Source organism: Pongo pygmaeus, chromosome 5 (genome assembly GCF_028885625.2).
Source record: "Pongo pygmaeus isolate AG05252 chromosome 5, NHGRI_mPonPyg2-v2.0_pri, whole genome shotgun sequence".
Lineage (NCBI taxonomy): Eukaryota > Metazoa > Chordata > Mammalia > Primates > Hominidae > Pongo > Pongo pygmaeus.
The window spans coordinates 84,238,631-84,260,526 of NC_072378.2; the positions used below are offsets into that span (position 1 = coordinate 84,238,631).

At 38.3% G+C, this 21,896-nt stretch overlaps 1 long non-coding RNA gene across 3 annotated transcripts; it reads left to right on the forward strand.

Moving 5' to 3' along the window:
• Positions 1-458: 458 nt before the first annotated feature.
• On the forward strand, positions 459-20,995 carry LOC129038971 (uncharacterized). Of its 3 annotated transcripts, none has more exons than XR_008503268.2 (5): positions 459-604; positions 5,886-6,080; positions 18,651-19,116; positions 19,485-19,645; positions 20,719-20,990. It is a non-coding gene; the product is annotated as an uncharacterized LOC129038971 (long non-coding RNA). The 3 variants fall into 3 exon arrangements; XR_008503266.2 differs by having other exon boundaries at positions 18,651-19,112; positions 20,719-20,989; XR_008503267.2 differs by lacking the exon at positions 19,485-19,645 and having other exon boundaries at positions 18,651-19,112; positions 20,719-20,995.
• Positions 20,996-21,896: the final 901 nt, after the last annotated feature.

A 21,896-nucleotide genomic window follows, 5' to 3' on the forward strand; every position in this document is an offset into this window, starting at 1 on the left:
CATTAAATTAGGGGGTTGGTCTAAAACAGTATTTTCACACTATGAGTTGGAGCCATTTGTGGGACATAAAGTCAATTTAGTCAGTTGCAACAGGCAATGCTTGGAAAGGAAAGAGGATAAGATAAGGGATAAGGTAGGGAATGGGATGGGATGGGATGGGATGGGATGGGATGGGATGGGATGGGATGGAACATAGGATAAGATAGCTTAGGACAGGACAGGATAGAAAATATCACACTGCTTCATTTATTTTTTTATTGGTGTTCACAGAAGCCAGCATTCATTGATGTTTTTACAACTTCCCCAGGTCTACCAGGCTTCTTGATCTCACTTCTTCTAGAAGAAAACCCAGCCAAGGTGGTACAAGCTGTAGACAGTGCCACCCAGACACAGCTCCACAGTCCATTGTATAGGATGTTGTCAGTTGTCCTGCCCTTTAAGTGCATTGTGAGGTCACTGTCCACCTCAATTCATCAGGAGAGACCTAGTGTGGGTGTAGGGGTGCCTGAGGAGAAAGGGGTGCTGGTTCTTCCTTATATCATATCCCCTGCCTGCCTCAGCTGGGCTCTGACCCAGCCAGCAGACTGGAGTCCTCTTCTGCATGGTATATTCTTTCCTGAGACTTTTGTTTCAATTAGGTGTGTGTGTGTGTTTCTGTTTTTGTGTGTGCATGTGTGTGTCTTAAAATATAGTTCTATGTATTGTGTCTAGAAAAATGTTTGATAAAGACTGGATTAAATGATCTCTCAGATTTCCTCTAGCTCTACTCATGTGGAATTTGGTAATCTATACAGACACCATTCTGATAAGCCTACACTCTGGGTGGGTCCATTCCAGACCTCGTACACTACACTAATGAATATGAATCTATTTTTATGTGACTTGAGGCCATTGAAATTTTGTGTACATTTATGTTCATGTATTAATGTGCAAGTGTATTCGTGTTTTTATCTCACCTGATACAGGACCTAGCCACACTGCCAGCACTGAAGTACAATGTGACTGACTATAGCAAAACAAAAAAGCAGTAGAGATCAATGGCCTTCAACACTGAAGAAATTAGTTTCCAGAGAAGCCTGGGGCTATGTTTCAGTGCCTAGGGCTATGTTTGCTTGATGTACAGAAGGAATAAGAGAAATGACATACATGTATTGCTATACTCTGGTACCCATAAAGAATGCTCCTTTGGGAATATGCCACTGTTAAAGTAGTTGTTTTTAGAACTGAGCTACATGGTCTTGTGACTTGAAAACACTTGAAACAAGAGTATAACTGCTACATAATCATTTCAAAATTCCTGTTTTACTCACTGTTTTATTCCTTGGGAGTAGCACTGTGCCCAGGACACAGTAGACATCATAAGATGTCTGTTGGAGTCTTATATGACTTTGATAGCCTCGAGGGAATCTTCTATTTCAGTAGGTTGGCCCTTGGTTCCTTCTAATTAATTAAGGTCAGGAAGGACTATGATATCCACCCCATTAGCCAGAATCTAGTCACACAACACCAACCTAACATAAGGAGGTTCATATCAATAAAATAAACATGGATATTTAGTAAGTACTAATATTCTCCGTTAATATGATCACTCCCTCCCTCCTTGAAACACTTTATTAACTTAGCTTTCAGAATACAACACTCTCTTAGTTTTCCTTTGATCTCATTGGTATGTCTTTCTAGGTATCCTTTCCAATTCCTTTCCTTTCACTTCTGTTCCTTTGCTCAATATGAAGTTCAGTGACTTCATGTTGGTAGCTTGAAATCATTCATGGTGGGAGTATTTACACCATGGAAATTGGCAAATGCCACAAATTAGGGCTTTGTCTTCAGAGAGCCAATTGTTATACATTTACCAGCTCACTACTGGCTCTATTTCTATTTTTTAATGGTTCTGTTTGAAATTGTACTGTGCATATTTAACTTAACAAAGTCTAAAATTTAAAAATGTCTTGAACCCCTTGTGAATGATACAGACCTTAAAATAACTAGTTTTCCTCCACTGAAATTATAAAGTACTTGTCCAATATTTTAGCTCTATGTATTTTGTAACACCATAAAATATATGGTGTTATTTTACTTTACACAGTGTTTACATTTCTGTTTATCATTTACATTCTCACTGTTTTTGTATCTAGACCATCCTTCTGAGATCAGTCTCCTTTTTCTTGAAATGTAGCTTCATGACTTCCTGTAGAGTGGATTCTTTGGTAATAAATTCCCTTGAATTTCTGTAAATTATCTTGTATCTGTAAAAGACTGTATTTTGCCTTCATTCTTCAAAGATGTTTTTGTGTTTTGTTTTTAGTGGGAGGAAGAGAACAGGAGTACAGGTTGACAGTTATCTATCAGCATTTTAAAAACATTATTCTGGCTTCTATTTTTCTCTGTGGAGAACACTGCTGTCATTATAATTGTTGTTCCTGTGTAGGTGATCTACCCTTTCTCTCTGGCTACTTTCTGTATTTTCTCCTTGTCTTAATATTCTGAAAATGTATTGTGATGCTTTTAAGATGGACTTCTTTTTCTTTATCCTGCTGGAGCTGTGTTGTGCTCTTTGAAAACGTGTTGTCATAATTTTTATCAGTTTTGGAAAATTAATACTTGCTACTTTGTTATATTTTGCCTCTCCTCCATTCTCTCAAATCTCTTTTTTCAAACTCTTATTGAACATATGTAAGACCTTCTGTTTTTATCTTCTATATCTTTCAACGTTGATATCACATTTCATTTCATCATCTCTGCAACATTCTAGATAGATTTTTCAGATTATTTTTTCAGCTCACGAACTTTCTTTAATTTTGTTTAATCTGTTATTTTTACACATCCATTAAGTTGTTTTGAATTACAACACTTACAATTGTTTATTTCTAGAAGTTCAGCTTTTTTTAATTACCATATTTGCTTGTCTTTTGTTGTTTGTTCATCTTTAAATTGCATCCTTTATTTTGTTAAATGTTTCAAACTTAGCAGTTCATAGAAGTTCAAATGTATTGTTTATTCTTTCTATTGACTGTCCCTCACATGGCCTACTTTCTAGTGTATTTAGTAATTTCTGTATATGAACTCATGGCTTGATATTTTTCTGTGAAAGTCCTACAGCCTTAACTTGGGGACACATTCCTCCAGAGAAAGTTTTCTTCTGCCCCTGCTGGTGATCAGTGGGCACTTATAACCCAGATCTACTTCAGTCTTCCAAAAGAGTTTAACCAAAGACCCAGGTTCAACTTCCTCTCACTAATATTTCCAGTGCTTACTATCTTCATAACAGTGTTTCTATACTAACACAGCCTCAAAGTTATCAGAATTCATCCCTTCAGCCTACCTGCAGGATCTGGTACACCCCCTACTGCTCTGACACCCAGCTGCTCCAGCTCTCCTATTGTTCTGGCCCCATTCCCTCACCTCTGCAGCCTTGATCGCAGCCACCCATGCTCAGCCCAACCCCACTTGAGGCTACTGGCTGCCCTGAACCAAACATAAGGGTGCTCAGCTGTCTTTTAAAATTCAACTTAAACATCATTTCTAAGAGGCCTCTGATGACCATGTCCTACTTATGCCCCTACTTACCCCAATTGGATGTAAGACTGACTCCCTCCTTGCTCCTAGGTAATTTCTTCTTCTTTTTTTTAAATTATTTCTAATTCTTGGAAATAGTAAAAAAAAAAATGCGTAAATACTAATAACAGATTTTTGATATTGTTTTCATGTGCAACAAAACTACCCACATTATATTAAAAAGCAATAATCGGGAATGTTTATTTCTGATCAATTTATTATTTCACTGAATATCCACTTGATTTTTTTATGTAACAAGACTTTTTTCCAGGTTTATTGAGATATAATTGACAAATAGAAATTGTATATATTTAAGTTGCACAACTTGATGTTTATATGTATATATATGCATTGTGAAATGATAAATGATGACAAGAATCAAACTAGTTTGATTTATTTTCAACAAAATTGTTTTTAACCTAATTATCACTTATTCCTTTGTGATCCCACTAGATCCTACATGTGTTTTTATATAGCCTCTCCAAACTTTTATTTCTGTACTTGTATCCTAGATTACTAAACTGTCGATTTCTTGGAGGTAGTAACCACTTACCTTTATCCCTAGTAGACAGTAGAATGCCTCATATTTATTATTCACTTAATATGATTAAAGTAATGGATGAAGAGCAACCAGAATAATATTACTACATTTCAGTCTAAGTAAAGTATGCTAGCTTCTGCCTTTGTAAGCAAGTAGGTATATGTTTTGTACATAACTGTTTATGGTTTTTTTAAATTGGGTGCATCTGTTAATATTGGATAATTGCTTATGTATAAAACTCTTTCGTCTGTTGCAAAAATGATGATCATGAAATCTAAAACCATGATTGCATAGCTCACAGTTTTTACAAAAGAGAGCACTCAAGGAAAAAAATGTGGTTTCTACTTCATTCAGTTTGCCCTCTCTGGAATCACATTCCACCTAATTATATATTATAAAAATACATCGAATTTTCCACCTACTGGGACTTGGTGAGATGAATCTAAGGATGACTTGTCAAACTCCTAAAAGAGATCAAAATGGATTCTGAAACCTAGGATTTATCAGATTTCACTTGTTTTGCCAGATCTTCCTTAATTCTTTTATCACTCAGTTTTCTTAAACAAATGCTTTTTTTGAGGGAAGAGAGCAGAGGCTGTAATTTTCCCACAATATACTTCAATAAATATTTATTGAATTGAATATCAGTCTTTATTCATGCTGATTCTATTGATCTACTTAATGAAACAATTTACACGTTCTATTAAAAGCTATTAAAAGTTGAACATAATAAATAGGGCCCTACAAATATTGCCTATTGCATCCAAAAGTGATAGATTTACATTTCTGATTCTACAAAGATCCTACATTTGATGTCAACATCTTAACAAGCATGGCTAATGATGACGTCTGGTGTATTTCTTTAAAAAGTTTGTAATCCTTTCTAGATTGAAATGTCCAAATCATTGAGCAAAAGAGACTAAATTTCATTATCATTGATCCTATTACAAAAATAAGTAAGGTGGTCCAATCAATTTTGAAATAAAAACTAGAGCAATCTTAGACTGTGTGCTAATGTTAGCAAAAATGACAGAATATGCAGATTCAAATCCATGTAGGATGCAGTAGCCAAAAGTTTTTTGAATTCATTAGTTTTCCATTTTGATGGTATATAGTAGGGAGCAGACTAGTAAGTAAAGTAGTGAGACAGATCTGCTGAGATCTCATGGGCATGTCATCTTTCCTGGGGATTCCCAAATAGAGTCAGTGGGAAAGGATGAGGGGTGGTAAAGGAGCTGCCTGTCAGATTGTTCTGTGCATTTTTATTCTATAATATTCCTGCTGGACCCCAAGAAAATATGACCATAGGATGGGACACGCAAGAAAGATTGCTAACAGTGTGTCTTATCTTCACTTTCCTTGTTTAATAATTATCTTTAGGATATAAACTATCCTAGATAGTATTTTAAGTGCACTCCATATTTTAAAGGCCCAAATAAAAATTGAGTGCAAATGAATAACCCTTTTATAATGAAGAAACAAGGATTTTAAATACAATAGTTACTGTACTATATACTGTACACTTGATATAATGGCAACTTTGCCCCCTAACTCTACCAAATAGCCTGGGGAACTTCATTGTCATTTTTTATGTCTAATGCCACCCCAAACTTTTTAATAGAAATCCCACTGCTCAGTGTGTATACTTAACGTGGTGATGCTGTGCTATATAAGCTATGTAAGTGCTGATTATGTGCCAGGCACCATTATAAGTGCTTTACATTTATGAGATGATTTGACCTTACAAAATCTCTGTGAAGCAGGTATTATTATTATCCTCTTTTTACAGATAAGGAAACTGAGGCTTAGAGGAGTTATGAAACTGCCCAAGGTTTCACAGCTGAAATGTATAAGGACCTGGACTTGCAAATTTGGCACAAAGTTCTTCTAATAAGAGGCCATAAAATAACCAAATGATTTTTTATGTGCCTATAGAACCAAAAGAACTATTTCAGAATGTCAGCTGAAAAGCACGATATTCCAGGTAGGTAAGAAAGTCAAAGCTCAGGAGAATTAAAGTTCTGTGGACTATCAACTTTCCTCAATTTTCCTTCTCTTCTAGGGGCTTCTTTACTTCTAGAATAGAAAAGCTTGGAGAATCTGTAGGAAGTTAAAGACAAAGTCAATATCTCCTGTTGAAAGTCAGGGTGAAATCACATATCTTATGTATTGTTAATTCTTCCCACAGAGGTATTTTAGAATAAGTCCCGTCTGATTGCATGGTAAATAGCACCTTGTTTACCCCAATGGGAAATGAGTTGGAGCATCCAAACTTCACACCCTTAGTTTAAATTATTTCTCTTCATAAAGTCATAAGACATGTGCTATGGTTTGAGTCTGCCCAGGAGCTGTCTATATGCTGGGCATGTGCGTTTGTTGCTAACCTCCTCTTGTTAACTTTTTTTTGGCATAAGTAGTAGTTTCATTGTTCATAGTGCAACAGCAATTAACATAATTGCAGATGTGCTTCAAGATTTTCAAGATGAATGGCTCTATTTCCACTCAATTGGACAATAGCTTCCGCATTCTGGATAAAGCTCTGCCTCACAATAGTTTTGTGTGAAAGGAAAGAGAAAGTCAGGGTAGAGGTAGGAACATTTTCAGTGTATTCAAATACCATTGAGGTATGGTGTGTATGTAAATATACATATGTGTGTATATATATGTATATATATATACATATGTGTGTATATATATGTATATATACATACATGTACTAAATTTGCATTTGACTAAATACAATCACTGTAATTGCTTTCATTATATTGTCTTGTCCCCTTCTATCCTCAACCAGTATAAAATACTTGATATCCATCAGGTTGATTGGAAAGGGAAGGCTATGGTTGACAACACATATTCATAAGTGTGGACTTACTTTATTGAATAATCAATTTTGAAAAATAATAGCACAAAAATCAGCACATAGGCAACAAGTGTGAAAAATGCCTTGTAACAGCCTGTGTTGCAGAATTTCTGTCTTGGCCAAAATTTATAGTCAAAATGAGGAAGACATAAAAGAAGAAATGTTTTTGGATCTCAGACACAGATCATGAGGGAGAGAGGAAGAGCAAGCAGTCTTTAGACAAGACAAAAAGTAATGAAAAAGTATCTCTAGTTCAACAGTATTTGGGGGAGTTAAGCTTGGGAAACATTTCTGGTGGACTAGCATTTGGGATGCCAAGCAATCAACAAGGGGTAATCTGGGGAGGCCATTTCATCCTTCATTCCATTGGAGGCAAAATCGTGTTGATGTATAAATGTATCTCCTGGCTTCCAATTGTTCTCACTCAGCAATGAGGCATGAAGCCTGAGAAACCACAGATATTTGGATCTAAGAAGGTATTTTATTTCCCCTCTCCAGAGTGGAAAATACACAAGGGCACTTTATCTTAGTCCTGTGAGTTCTCATAAACCTATAACCCTCTTCCTCTGAGCTTCATGCTCTTTAACTTGATCTGTACATAATTCTATTACCTAAAGTGCCCCTGGTATACACATCTTAGACCAGGTGGAAGATGGGGTCTCTTTCTTCCTCACAGATTTCACATCTTGCCCTTCTAGCCTTTCAGGTGCCAAACACAGATTATCTTAAAGTGAAGCAGCAGCATAGTTGGGCTTTAGCCTCCATATGCTTTAATTTTCTTATTGAAAAGAAGGAAAATTGATTCTTCCCTTGCCACACACACACACACACACACACACACACACACTCACATACCCCCTTTTTTTCCCCCAAAATCTCCACATCATCTGAATTCTTTAATTCCCAGGACTGAATCAATCCCAATATCTTCTATCAGTGAAAAAGCGAGACAGAGCAATGAATTCAGGGCTTCCCGGAGTGGTTTTTACTTTCTCAAATCCTTAGAGACTTCCCTCTACAGTTTTTTTCCCAGCTGTACTTGGAAGCTATAACAGATCCAGAGGCCATTTTAGAACCTCATTTATATTGTCCTGACACTTAGGAATCCAGTTTCTGTTATAGGGATGTCATCAAAGTTGGTGGGCTCAAAATATGACCTACTTTTTAAAACCCATCTGTTAGGAGCCTATAGATTTTCTTGGTTTGTTTGTTTCTGACTGTCTACAGAAAGGGCAACACCAACATTCTCACTTTCCAAGCCTACCTCCCAAATAGCAATAAACTAAATACTCACCATGAAGGAGCTGAATGCCTTTCAAATATGCAGCAGGCACAAAGTAAACAAACAAACAAATAAACAGCAGTGATACTCCTTAATCTGGAAAAAAAAAGGATGAGAGCAGGAAGTACTGTTCAGGTTAATTTATGCACATCTAGGCTATTTTAATTTAAAAACTTACTCTGGACCAAATAGAACCAGTTAGCTTGCCACACCTTTGCCACTGTGTGGTCATGATGTTATGATTCTCTGTAACAATGAGGCTCCTAATACCGCACATCTAACAAAGAGGGATTTGGGAACTGCAAGTTGAAGCTGATGAATTCTTTAACATAAATCACTATTACCCATGGATTGGTGAGTTGATCTTCAATGTACCCTTTCCATTGATTTTACCCTAGCTAGATGGCTAAAACACACACACACACACAAACACACACACACACACTGAAATCTCTAAATTTCCCCCAAAGTCTATCATTCCTGGATTAGAATAAAGCTACAAATAGGGATGGTGGAAAAAGAGAGAGAAAGAAGTGAGGGAGGAGGAAGTAGGGAGGGGAATGGTGGGGAACAGGGAAAGTGGAAAAGAAGAATAGGACATTCATATATACTGGCTATTTAGCTAAATTGTTTATCTACCTAAAATACACATTGCACATTTTTTTTTCTTTTTATTATTATTATTATTATACTTTAGGCTCTATGGTACATGTGCGCAACGTGCAGGTAAGTTACATATGTATACATGTGCCATGCTGGTGCGCTGCACCCACCAACTCGTCATCTAGCATTAGGTATATCTCCCAATGCTATCCCTCCCCCCTCCCCCCACCCCACAACAGTCCCCAAAGTGTGATGTTCCCCTTCCTGTGTCCATGTGTTCTCATTGTTCAATTCCCACCTATGAGTGAGAATATGCGGTGTTTGGTTTTTTGTTCTTGCGATAGTTTACTGAGAATGATGATTTCCAATTTCATCCATGTCCCTACAAAGGATGTGAACTCATCATTTTTTATGGCTGCATAGTATTCCATGGTGTATATGTGCCACATTTTCTTAATCCAGTCTATCATTGTTGGACATTTGGGTTGGTTCCAAGTCTTTGCTATTGTGAATAATGCCGCAATAAACATACGTGCATTGCACATTTTTTATCACTTAATTTTACATCATGCTGACCTCGAACAAACTTTGGTTACTGAGTTACTGATTCAGAAGTAAATTGTAATATGAGTGAGGATCCTATTTTAGAGTCTTTTAATTAAAGTCCAGCTTCCTCATGTCCGTGCCTCCCATCTCCAATTCTGTAAAGAATCTTCTTTCCCTATTACTGACCCTGCACTTCACTGTACTCTTGCCAGTTTTATGCTCAAAACCTCTCAGTGGCTCTGCCTGGCCCACTGGAAAAGTTCTGAGTTAATAGCCTCATATACAAGGCCCTCTGCCACCTGACTCAAAGCTTCAATTTTAAACTTATATTTACTATGCCTTGATTTGAATGCTCACAAAATAGCTCTTCCACTTCTGGAATTATATTTATAATTTAAGTGAGAAGAATAAAACAGGAGAGGAATAAGAAGTAAAAGGTAGACTCTGTACTAGAAAAGCAAACATTTTTCAACAAATCCCTAAAACACACCAATTTATATCTTATTGGCCTGAAGTGTTCATGTAGTTACAAATGGCTGCAAGGAACTCTGGGAACAAATAATTCCCCAAAGAAAACTGAGGTTTTGATAGTAAGGAAGAAAGGAAGAATGGTTATTGAGTAAACAACCTTCAATGTGTACCCAAAAGCCGAAAGCCAGTAGTGGAAGGAGGTTACAAGATATTTTGGTAACAGAAATTATACAAATACATCTGCTCTGCAGGGCGAAGCTCTACATAGTAGCCTATGAATTTACACAGGCTTTTGTTATAAAAAGTCAACTCTAGGCAGATGGGATACAAAATATCCCAAATTATTACATCCATATATAAATACTTTTATAATTCTTTTGCTCTAATTTCTGAGTTCTGAGACCAAGTCTTGAATTTCTAACAAACAGAATGTGATATAACGAATCAGTTATTATAACACTGACAACTCAACTGTTCTTTTGAATTAAAAGATCTTAGTCCTGGGATAATAATAAATACCAAAATTATCCGATATTTTAGCAAACAGCTTGAGCACAGACACATTAAGGTGGCTGATATTTCTGTGCTGAATCAAGCAAAAATTACATAAATATTTACCCAGCCTCATAGCCTGAAGGGAATGGATTGTGATTAAAATAAATCAGTCTCTTGGCCAGACACGGTGGCTCACGCCTGCAATCCCAACACTTTGGGAGGCTGAGGTGGTCAGATCACCTGAACTCAGTAGTTCAAGACCAGCCTGGCCAACATGGTGAAGCCCCATCTCTACTAAAAAAAAAAATAATAATACAAAAATTACCCAGGCATGATGGTGGGCACATGTAATCCCAGCTACTAGGGAGGCTGAGGCAGAATTGCTTGAACATTGGAGGTGGAGGTTGCAGTGACCCAAGATTGTGTCACCACACTGCAGCCTAGGCAATAATGTGAGACTCTGTCAACAAAAAAAAAAAAGAAAAAAGGTGGAGCCAAGATGGCCGAATAGGAACAGCTCCAGTCTATAGCTCCAAACATGAGTGACGCAGAAGACAGGTGATTTGTGCATTTCCAACTGAGGTACCGGGTTCATCTCACTGGGGAGTGTCAGAAAGTGGATGCAGGACAGTGGGTGCAGCACATCGAGTGAGAGCTGAAGCAGGACAAGGCATCGCCTCACCTGGGAAGTGCAAGGGGTCAGGGAATTCCCTTTTCTAGTCAAAGAAAGGGGTGACAGACAGCACCTGAAAAATTGGGTCACTCCCACCCTAATACTGTGCTTTTCCAACAGTCTTAGCAAACAGCACACCAGAAGATTATATCCCATGTCTGGCTCAGAAGGTCCTATGCCCATGGAGCCTCACTCATTGCTAGCACAGCAGTCTGAGATCAAACTGCAAGGTGGCAGCGAGGCTGAGGGAGGGGCGCCCACCATTGCTGAGGTTTGAGTAGGTAAACAAAGCAGCCTCGAAGCTCGAACTGGATGGAGCCCACCGCAGCTCAAGGAGGCCTGCCTGCCTGCCTCTGTAGACCCCATCTCTGGGAACAGGGCATAGCCAAACAAAAGGCAGCAGAATCCTCTGCAGACTTAAATGTCTTGTCTGACAGCTTTGAAGAGAGTAGTGGTTCTCCCAGCATGCAGCTGGAGATCTGAGAATGGACAGACTGCCTCCTCAAGTGGGTCCCTGACCCCCGAGTAGCCTCACTGACAGGAACCCCCCAGTAGGGGCAGAGTGACACCGCACACGGCTGGGTACTCCTCTGACACAAAACTTCCAGAGGAATGATCAGGCAGCAACATTTGCTGCTCACTAATATCTGCTGTTCTGCAGCCACCACTGCTGATACCCAGGCAAACAGGGTCTGGAGTGGACCTCCAGTAAACTCCAACAGACCTGCAGCTGAGGGTCCTGACTGCTAGAAGGAAAACTGACAAACAGAAAGGACATCCACACCAAAACCCCATCTGTATGTCACCATCATCAAAGACCAAAGGTAGATAAAACCTCAAAGATGGGGAAAAAACAGAGCAGAAAAACTGGAAACTCTAAAAATCAGAGCACCTCTCCTCCTCCAAAGGAACACAGCTCCTCACCAGCAATGGAACAAAGCTGGATGGAGAATGACTTTGATGAATTGAGAGAAGAAGGCTTCAGATGATCAAACTACTCCGAGCTAAAGGAGGAAGTTCGAACCCATGGCAAAGAAGATAAAAACCTTGAAAAAAAATTAGACAAATGGCTAACTAGAATAACCAATGCAGAGAAGTCCTTCAGGGACCTGATGGAGCTGAAAACCATGGCACAAGAACTATGTGATGAATGCACAAGCCTCAGTAGCCAATTCAATCAACTGGAAGAAATAGTATCAGTGATGGAAGATCAAATGAATGAAATGAAGGGAGAAGAGAAGTTTAGAGAAAAAAGAATAAAAAGAAATGAACAAAGCCTCCAAGAAATATGGGACTATGTGAAAAGACCAAATCTACGTCTGATTGGTGTACCTGAAAGTCATGGGGAGAATGGAATCAAGATGGAAAACACTCTGAGGGATGTTATCCAGGAGAACTTCCCCAATCTAGCATGGCAGGCCAACATTCAGATTCAGGAAATACAGAGAATGCCACAGAGATACTCCTTGAGAAGAGCAACTCCAAGACACATAATTGTCAGATTCACCAAAGTTGAAATGAAGGAAAAAAATGTTAAGAGCAGCCAGAGAGAAAGGTCGAGTTATCCACAAAGGGAAGACCATCAGACTAACAGCTGATCTCTCGGCAGAAACTCTACAAGCCAGAAGAGAGTGGGGGCCAATATTCAACATTCTGAAAGAAAAGAATTTTCAACCCAGAATTTCATATCCAGCCAAACTAAGCTTCATAAGTGAAGGAGAAATAAAATACTTTAAAGACAAGCAAATGCTGAGAGATTTTGTCACCACCAGGCCTGCCCTAAAAGAGCTCCTGAAGGAAGCACTAAACACGGAAAGGAACAAATGGTACTAGCCACTGCAAAAACATGCCAAATTGTAAAGACCATCGAGGCTATGAAGAAACTGCATCAACTAACGAGCAAAATAACCAGCTAACATCAAAATGACAGGATCAAATTCACACATAACAATATTAACCTTAAATGTAAATAGTCTAAATGCTCCAATTAAAACACACAGACTGGCAAATTGGATAAAGAGTCAAGACCCATCAGTGTGCTGTATTCAGGAAACCCATCTCATGTGCAGAGACACACATAGGCTCAAAATAAAGGGATGGAGCAAGATCTACCAAGCAAATGGAAAACAAAAAAAGGCAGGGGTTGCAATCCTAGTCTCTGATAAAAGAGACTTTAAACTAACAAAGATCGAAAAAGACAAAGAAGGCCATTACGTAATGGCAAAGGGATCAATTCAACAAGAAGAGCTAAATATCCTAAATATATATGCACCCAATACAGGAGCACCCAGATTCATAAAGCAAGTCCTTAGAGACCTACAAAGAGACTTAGACTCCCACACAATAATAATGGGAGACTTTAACACCCCACTGTCAACATTAGACAGATCAACGAGACAGAAAGTTAACAAGGATATCCAGGAATTGAACTCAGCTCTGCACCAAGCGGACCTAATAGACATCTACAGAACTCACCACCCCAAATCAACAGAATATACATTCTTCTCAGCACCTCATTGCATTTATTCTAAAATTAACCATGTTATTGGAAGTAAAACACTCCTCAGCAAATGCAAAAGAATGGAAATCATAACAGTCTCTCAGACCACAGTGAAATCAAACTAGAACTCAGGATTAAGAAACTCACTCAAAACCACACAACTACATGGGAACTGAACTTGCTCTGGAATGACTACTGGGTACATAACAAAATGAAGGCAGAAACAAAGATGTTCTTTGAAACCAATGAGAATGAAGACACAATGTACCAGAATCTCTGGGACACATTTAAAGCACTGTGTAGAGGGAAATTTATAGCACTAAATGCCCACAAGAGACAGCAGGAAAGATCTAAAATTGACACCCTAATATCACAATTAGACGAATAGAGAAACAAGAGCAAACACATTCAAAAGCTAGCAGAAGGCAAGAAATAACTAAGATCAGAGCAGAACTGAAGGAGATAGAGACACAAAAAACCCTTCAAAAAATCAATGAATCCAGGAGCTGGTTTTTTGAAAAGATCCACAAAATTGATAGACCGCTAGCCAGACTAATAAAGAAGAAAAGAGAGAAGAATTAAGTAGACACAATAAAAAATGATAAAGGGGATATCACCACCAATCCCACAGAAATACAAACTACCATCAGAGAATACTATAAACACCTCTATGCAAATAAACTAGAAAATCTAGAAGAAATGGATAAATTACTTGACAAATACACCCTCCCAAAACTAAACCAGGAAGAAGTTGAATCTCTGAATAGACCAATAACAGGCTCTGAAATTGAGGAAATAATTAATAGCTTACCAACCAAAAAAAGTCCAGGACCAGATGGATTCACAACCGAATCCTACCAGAGGTACAAGGAGGAGCTGGTACCATTCCTTCTGAAACTATTCCAATCAATAGAAAAAGAGGGAATCCTCTCTAACTCATTTTATGAGGCCAGCATCATCCTGATACCAAAACCTGGCAAAGAAACAACAAAAAAAGAGAAGTTTTCGACCAATATCCCTGATGAACATTGATGAAAAAATCCTCAATAAAATACCGGCAAACCGAATCCAGCAGCACATCAAAAAGCTTATCCACCATGATCAAGTAGGCTTCATCTCTGGGATGCAAGCCTGGTTCAACATATGAAAACCAATAAATGTAATCCAGCATATAAACAGAACCAAAGACAAAAACCAAATGATTATCTCAATAGATGCAGAAAAGGCCTTCAATAAAATTCAACAACCCTTCATGCTAAAAACTCTCAATAAATTAGGTATTGATGGGACGTATCTCAAAATAATAAGAGTTACCTATGACAAACCCACAGCCAATATCATACTGAATGGGCAAAAACTGGAAGCATTCCCTTTGAAAACTGGCACAAGACGGTGATGCTCTCTCTCACCACTCCTATTCAACATAGTGTTGGAAGTTCTGGCCAGGGCAATCAGGCAGGAGAAGGAAATAAAGGCTATTCAATTAGGAAAACAGGAAGTCAAGTTGTCCCTGTTTGCAGATGACATGATTGTATATCTAGAAAACCCCATCATCTCAGCCCAAAATCTCCTTAAACTGATAGGCAAATTCAGCAAAGTCTCAGGATACAAAATCAATGTGCAAAAATCACAAGCATTCTTATACACCAATAACAGACAAACAGAGAGCCAAATCATGAGTGAACTCCCATTCACAATTGCTTCAAAGAGAATAAAATACCTAGGAATCCAACTTACAAGGGACGTGAAGGACCTCTTCAAGGAGAACTACAAGCCACTGCTCAACGAAATAAAAGAGGATACAAACAAATGGAAGAACATTTCATGCTCCTGGGTAGGAAGAATCAATATCGTGAAAATGGCCATAGTGCCCAAGGTAATTTATAGATTCAATGCCATCCCCATCAAGCTGCCAATGACTTTCTTCACAGAATTGGAAAAAACTACTTTAAATTTCATATGGAACCAAAAGAGCCTGCATTGCCAAGTCAATCCTAAGCCAAAAGAACAAAGCTGGAGGCATCATGCTACCTGACTTCAAACTATATACTACAAGGCTACAGTAATCAAAACAACATGATACTGGTACTAAAACAGAAATATAGACCAAGGGAACAGAACAGAGCCCTCAGAAATAATGCCGCATATCTACAACTATCTGATCTTTGACAAACCTGACAAAAACAAGAAATGGGGAAAGGATTTCCTATTTAATAAATGGTGCTGGGAAAACTGGCTAGCCATATGTAGAAAGCTGAAACTGGATCCCTTCCTTACACTTTATACAAAAATTAATTCAAGATGGATTAAAGACTTAAATGTTAGACCTAAGACCATAAAAACCCTAGAAGAAAAGCTAGGCAATACCATTCAGGACATAGGCATGGGCAAGGACTTCATGTCTAAAACACCAAAAGCGATGGCAACAAAAGCCAAAATTGACAAATAGGATCTAATTAAACTAAAGAGCTTCTGCACATCAAAAGAAACTACCATCAGAGTGAACAGGCAACCTACAGAATGGGAGAAAATTTTTGCAATCTGCTCATCTGAAAAAGGACTAATATCCAGAATCTACAATGAACTCAAATTTACAAGGAAAAAACAAACAACCCCATCAAAAAGTAGGCAAAGGATATGAACAGACACTTCTCAAAAGAAGACCTTTATGCAGCCAAAAGACAGATGAAAAAATGCTCATCATCACTGGCCATCAGAGAAATGCAAATCAAAACCACAGTGAGATACCATCTCACACCAGTTAGAATGCAGATCATTAAAAAGTCAGGAAACAACAGGTGCTGGAGAGGATGTGGAGAAATAGGAACACTTTTACACTGTTGGTGGGACTGTAAACTAGTTCAACCATTGTGGAAGTCAGTGTGGCGATTCCTCAGGGATCTAGAACTAGAAACACCATTTGACCCAGCAATCCCATTATAGGGTATATACCCAAAGGATTATAAATCATGCTGCTATAAAGACATGTGCACACGTATGTTCATTGTGGCACTATTCACAATAGCAAAGACTTGGAACCAACCCAAATGTCCAACAATGATAGACTGGATTAAGAAAATGTGGCACATATACACCATGGAATACTATGCAGCCATAAAAATGATGAGTTCATGTCCTTTGTAGGGACATGGATGAAGCTGGAAACCATCATTCTCAGCAAACTATCGCAAGGACAAAAAACCAAACACTGCATGTTCTCACTCATAGGTGAGAATTGAACAATGAGAACACATGGACATAGGAAGGGGAACATCACACACCGGGACCTATTGTGGGGTGAGGGGAGTGAGGAGGGATAGCATTAGGAGATATACCTAATGTTAAATAACAAGTTAATTGGTGCAGCACACCAACATGGCACATGTATAGATATGTAACTAACCTGCACGTTGTGCACATGTACCCTAAAACTTAAAGTATGATAAAAAAAAGGAAAAAAAGTATAATTCAATTTAAAAATGAAAAAAAGTCTCTACATGAGAATTTGAATTAAAATTGAAAACAAATGCAATTATGATACGTATACTTGCTATACTTGCACTATCGACATGCAAGTATGTCAATTTAAGATAGGTCAAGTCTAGAAGTGAGTATGCACAGGAGTAATTAATTATCTTTGTGATCTAGCCTGTAAGCCTGCAGTGAGTCACATTCTTTATGTCTAAGAACTGTGACTGGTACATAATGCTGAACTGTTGGCTGTAAAATAAAATGAAGTTTTATGATAACCATATTGGCCTATGGTGCAAGTATCCCTTAAAGGAACCAAGGAGAAGTCACTTCTGGGCTTTGCACCAACAGAGAAACTTCCTATCCTTCTTCCTCTATGTTACCAGTGTCTGCTGATTTCAGCTGGTCTTCTCACTTTTTGATACTCTTAGTTTTGGCTTCCACACTATCTTTGCTTTTAAAATGTAAACTCCCAGAGGTCTGTGTTCTTGCTTTAATTTTAGCAAGCGTCTAAGCCAACAACAAAGTGTTCTATGCCCAAATCTGAAAAAGCCCAGGCACAGTCCAAGAACTCAGCCTTCCAAAGTATACTTTGCAACTGACTTGCTGTGTTGGTATCAGGCAATTAATCTCTCTCCTTCCATTCATTCATTGCTAAATAATAATAATAGTCACCCTCACTTACAGCAGTGTTTCCTTTGTCATTAAATATTTACTAAGCATCCACTGCATGACACAAACTTGGAGCTATACAGGCTAAATCAGCCAGATGCTGTCCTTGGCTTCAGAGAGCTTTTATGATACAAAAGACAGGCGGAGGCTGGGCACACAAGTACAGGTTAAGAGTATGCAAACTTGTGTGTATGTGCGTGTGTGTGTGTGCCAAAGAACAAAGGATTGAACCACAGCCCATTTGCTATTTTTTTTACTACATGTGTTAGCCTTGATTTTAGGTTATCTTTGGCCATGAATAAATGGAAATATATGAATTTCAAAAGCATTGAACTCCACACTAGAGAGTAACCAGATTCTGCTTCTTTTTCTGTTTTCACAAAGGGCATTCACTAGCACATGCCTAAAGGTACTCACATAGCAGGTATGCAATATGACCCCACAGAAGAATAATGAGCAACTAAACATTGACAGTAACAATGAGACTGTAGCCAATGAGATCACACCATGCAATGAGACAGGTTGGTGTTACCTAAGTGCATAATACCACTATGACATTATTCTTTATGGTGGAGGTCAACATAAGACTGAATTACAATGGTTATTTCTGCTAAGAAAATACTTTCTCTGGACAGAAGAGGGCATTTGGAGAAATGGGAACCAAGAGGGTATAGAATGGAAATTATGCTGTGTTAATATGTCTCCAGCTATGAAGCCCCAGCCATTCCCATTAACCTTGTGTCAATTTGTATTACTAAGAGACAGTCAATTATGTGAGGTACATTATAATTTTTTTAAGCCAGCAATAGTTGGAGGTTGTCATCTGGAACATAGCTGTGTTTCCTTTGTTTGCTTGATCTATGCTTTCGGTCTTTCTGAAAGATGAAAGTCTGCCATTTTAGCCTCAATGCCTCATAATATGTATGTTAAACTCAACACTGCTTCATTATTTATTAATGTCAATTTATTATACTTCAGTAGAGGATGGAGGCCGAAGCCACAACAGTGACAGATGTTCCAGAAGATCAGCTTATATAATGAGAAGTTGGGCCAAATCTGTTGAAAGTGGTGTTTTTTTAAAAAACACACTGACTTCAAAGAAATGAGTTGTGGCATCTGTAACATCTACACGAGCAGCACCAATGGAGGCTGGCGGGTCTGCAGAGGAGCAGCTCAAGTCATGCGATTACTGGAGCTTGCAGCGAAATGACTGGAACAACATCTGGGCTGCAGCAAGCTGGCCAGGACATTTTAAAAGAGCTCCTGTGGTGCCTCCAACTTTGATTTTACAGAGCTGCGGGGAAAGAAACAGGCTGTGTTCAAGAGCTCATGTGTTTTGCCTCACATGTTTTGTCCTCGGTCACTGTGAAGGGCCTCACTCAGCTGGGGACCCTGAGGGACATTCTTGGGCAGTCATTCTCTGTCTACTCTGCTAGCTCTGTAGGTTTGTGCTAGGGTCTGGGCAGGCAATCCCCGCAAAGGGTATAAAATAAGAAATATCTTGCACTAATTCTTAAAATTTACTCTTATTCTTTCTCAGCAAGAAAGTCTCAAAGGATGCATTTGTGCAAGAAGTTGACACTGATCAGTTAGTTGGTTTTGGATAATATGCCAGTTGGAAATAAAATAGGATGTGTATGTGTGTGTACATCTGTGTGTGCGTGTGTGTGTGTGTGTGTATGCATGGTGAGGGGGTGAGGAAATTAAGTTCTACAACTGAGAATTAAGAATATCCATTCCCAGTACCCCGGTATGATTCTCAGTATCACAACATCACAGTGTTTAAAAGTACTTTTTCCCTGTCCTCTCTAGAATATTCATTTATTTAACAAATATTATCGTGAACCTACCATGTGTGTGACATATAGTAGAGAGGATCCTGGACAGAGAGCACCTGGGACTGAATCCCAGCCTTGTAGCCCACCAGTTTCATGAGCTTCTACTACCAAGATGGTTTGGAAAACATTTATAAGGTGCTTTGGAAACCCTTAAGTTCCATAACATAGCACAGGAGGTGGGACAGGGTGCAAATCTTGACTTTGACACTTACAGGCTGAGTGACTTTGGTCACATTATTTAATCTCTCTTTATTACTCAGTGTTCAGGTCTATAAGATGGGGTGATAATAATAGCATATATTACAGAGGCTTGTTGTTAGGAGCAAATGTGTTAATATATAAGATATTTTTAGAATTTTACTTGGCACATACAAACCATTATTAAGTATTTGATCCTTTAAAACTCTCTCTGTCTCCTGCCCCCATCCCTTCCCCCAAAGCCCATAGTGGCACATGTGTCAGAGCCCTTAGTCAAGGCCTTAGTCAACTCACAACCTCAGATCATACGTAGAGAGGGATATGGGAAAAGAAATGACCTAAACCAGTAAGAAGGAGAATGAGAAAACTCAGTTCTTTCTCTTTCCTCATTTCTAGTCATAGATGCTTAATGGCATTTGCAAATGCCTACCCAAATATGCCAGCAGCAAAAGGAATTTCAAAATAACTTAAATATGATATAATTTTCATGAGATATTGTATTTAATGCAATCTCCAAAAGTGACACTCATCCTGGTAGGACATTTTAGATTCAAGTGCTTCAAGAACTAACAGAATCATCCCAATGTGGAGGTCCCATAAATGATCACTTTGGGAAAAGCATTTTTTTTTCTTTTTATAAACTCAGTAACAGCAGAAACAGATCATAGTCTCTAGAAGCCACAGTGATAATCTTTCCTATACAACCTATTTTCACTTCAGGATGAAAGATGATGTTGGGGCCCAGCAGATTTTTCTTGAAGTTTATAATGAGTCAACTACACAGACAAGAAGTCCAGCCTCCTCTTTGATATCTCCCTTTTTCCCCTTATCTAAGCCAACTCAGTGTTACTTTTTATTGGATTTCCATTACTTCAATGTTCTTCATGGAGCCTCAGTTCCTGTAACTATTACAGCTGATGGTAGTTTAGTACTTTGAACATAATTAATTAAATCACTGCATCACACAGACCAGACATATTTCCATCAAAAGTTGCTATCTTGTCTTCCAGCTTAGAAACCTTGGCATAGTGCCTTCCTGGAAATCCTGGATTGCATCTAAAACCATGTGGCAGAGGGAGAAACCACAGACAGGCCATCCTGAGAAGACTCAGGCTGAGATGAAAGCTCTGCTCTCCAGGGACAAAGCAGCAGGGGACCAGCCATGCTCAGAGATACTCCACTGGCCAGTGCACATTTTTTTGAGCAATTTCACTTGCTTCCACACCACCTGCCCCCCTAACACTTCTATTAAAGTGGCAAATAAATCCGATACCCAATTTCCACTGCACTTTCTTTCCAAAATATTTGTAACACTAATACACCTGGTGTATTTACTGCTTATTATTAACCAATAATCATTTCCATGGAGTATGAAAGCAATTCCTCTTTTCTCCAACAATCCTCTAAAGGTTGTCTTTATATGAGAACATATCCTGAGTCACAACCATTAACCATCTATAAAGAAAGACTCGATTTTTTCCTTTGACTGATGAAGTACTATATGGCTACTACAATGAATATAAGGAAAGAAGTAAAGGATAGTAGCACTTACTAAATACCTATTATTTATCAGTCCTATTCTGTGACTTCAAAGATCTTACATTCATATTGTTAATCTAAGGCTAACAAGCTCACAATAGTGGCTACCACTTTTAAAGCGCTTTCCAATGATCCTTCGTTCCATCTCTATGTGCTTCTCTTTTCAGTCCTTACTTTTTAAACAAAAGATACTGTTTCACTACCAAGTACAAAGTACACACAGGTACCAAATATACTAATGCTCCTACTTCTCATTTTTCCAGTAATTCCTAGGTAAGACTACATTTGCTAAAGTATTCAACAGAATAACATTACGTTCCCCAGTCATAGAGCTATTTCTCTGACTGATGCTTCGGAACTCTGTCCAGTATGGTAGCCACCAGACACATGGCTACTGAGCACTTGAAGTGTGGCTAATGTAGCTGCAGAACTAGAGTTTTTAAATTTTGCTCAATCTTAATTAAGTTTAAATTTTAAACCAAAAGCAATGTAAAAAGTGAAAATTCACTTACTGTTAGTGTAAAATAGAAACTGGAGCTCAAAGACTAAGTACAAAAACAGTAAAATCTTACAGAATTAAGTTTTATATTACTTACATGTTTAAATAATAATATTTAAGATACATTGGGTTAAATCAATTATTAAAATT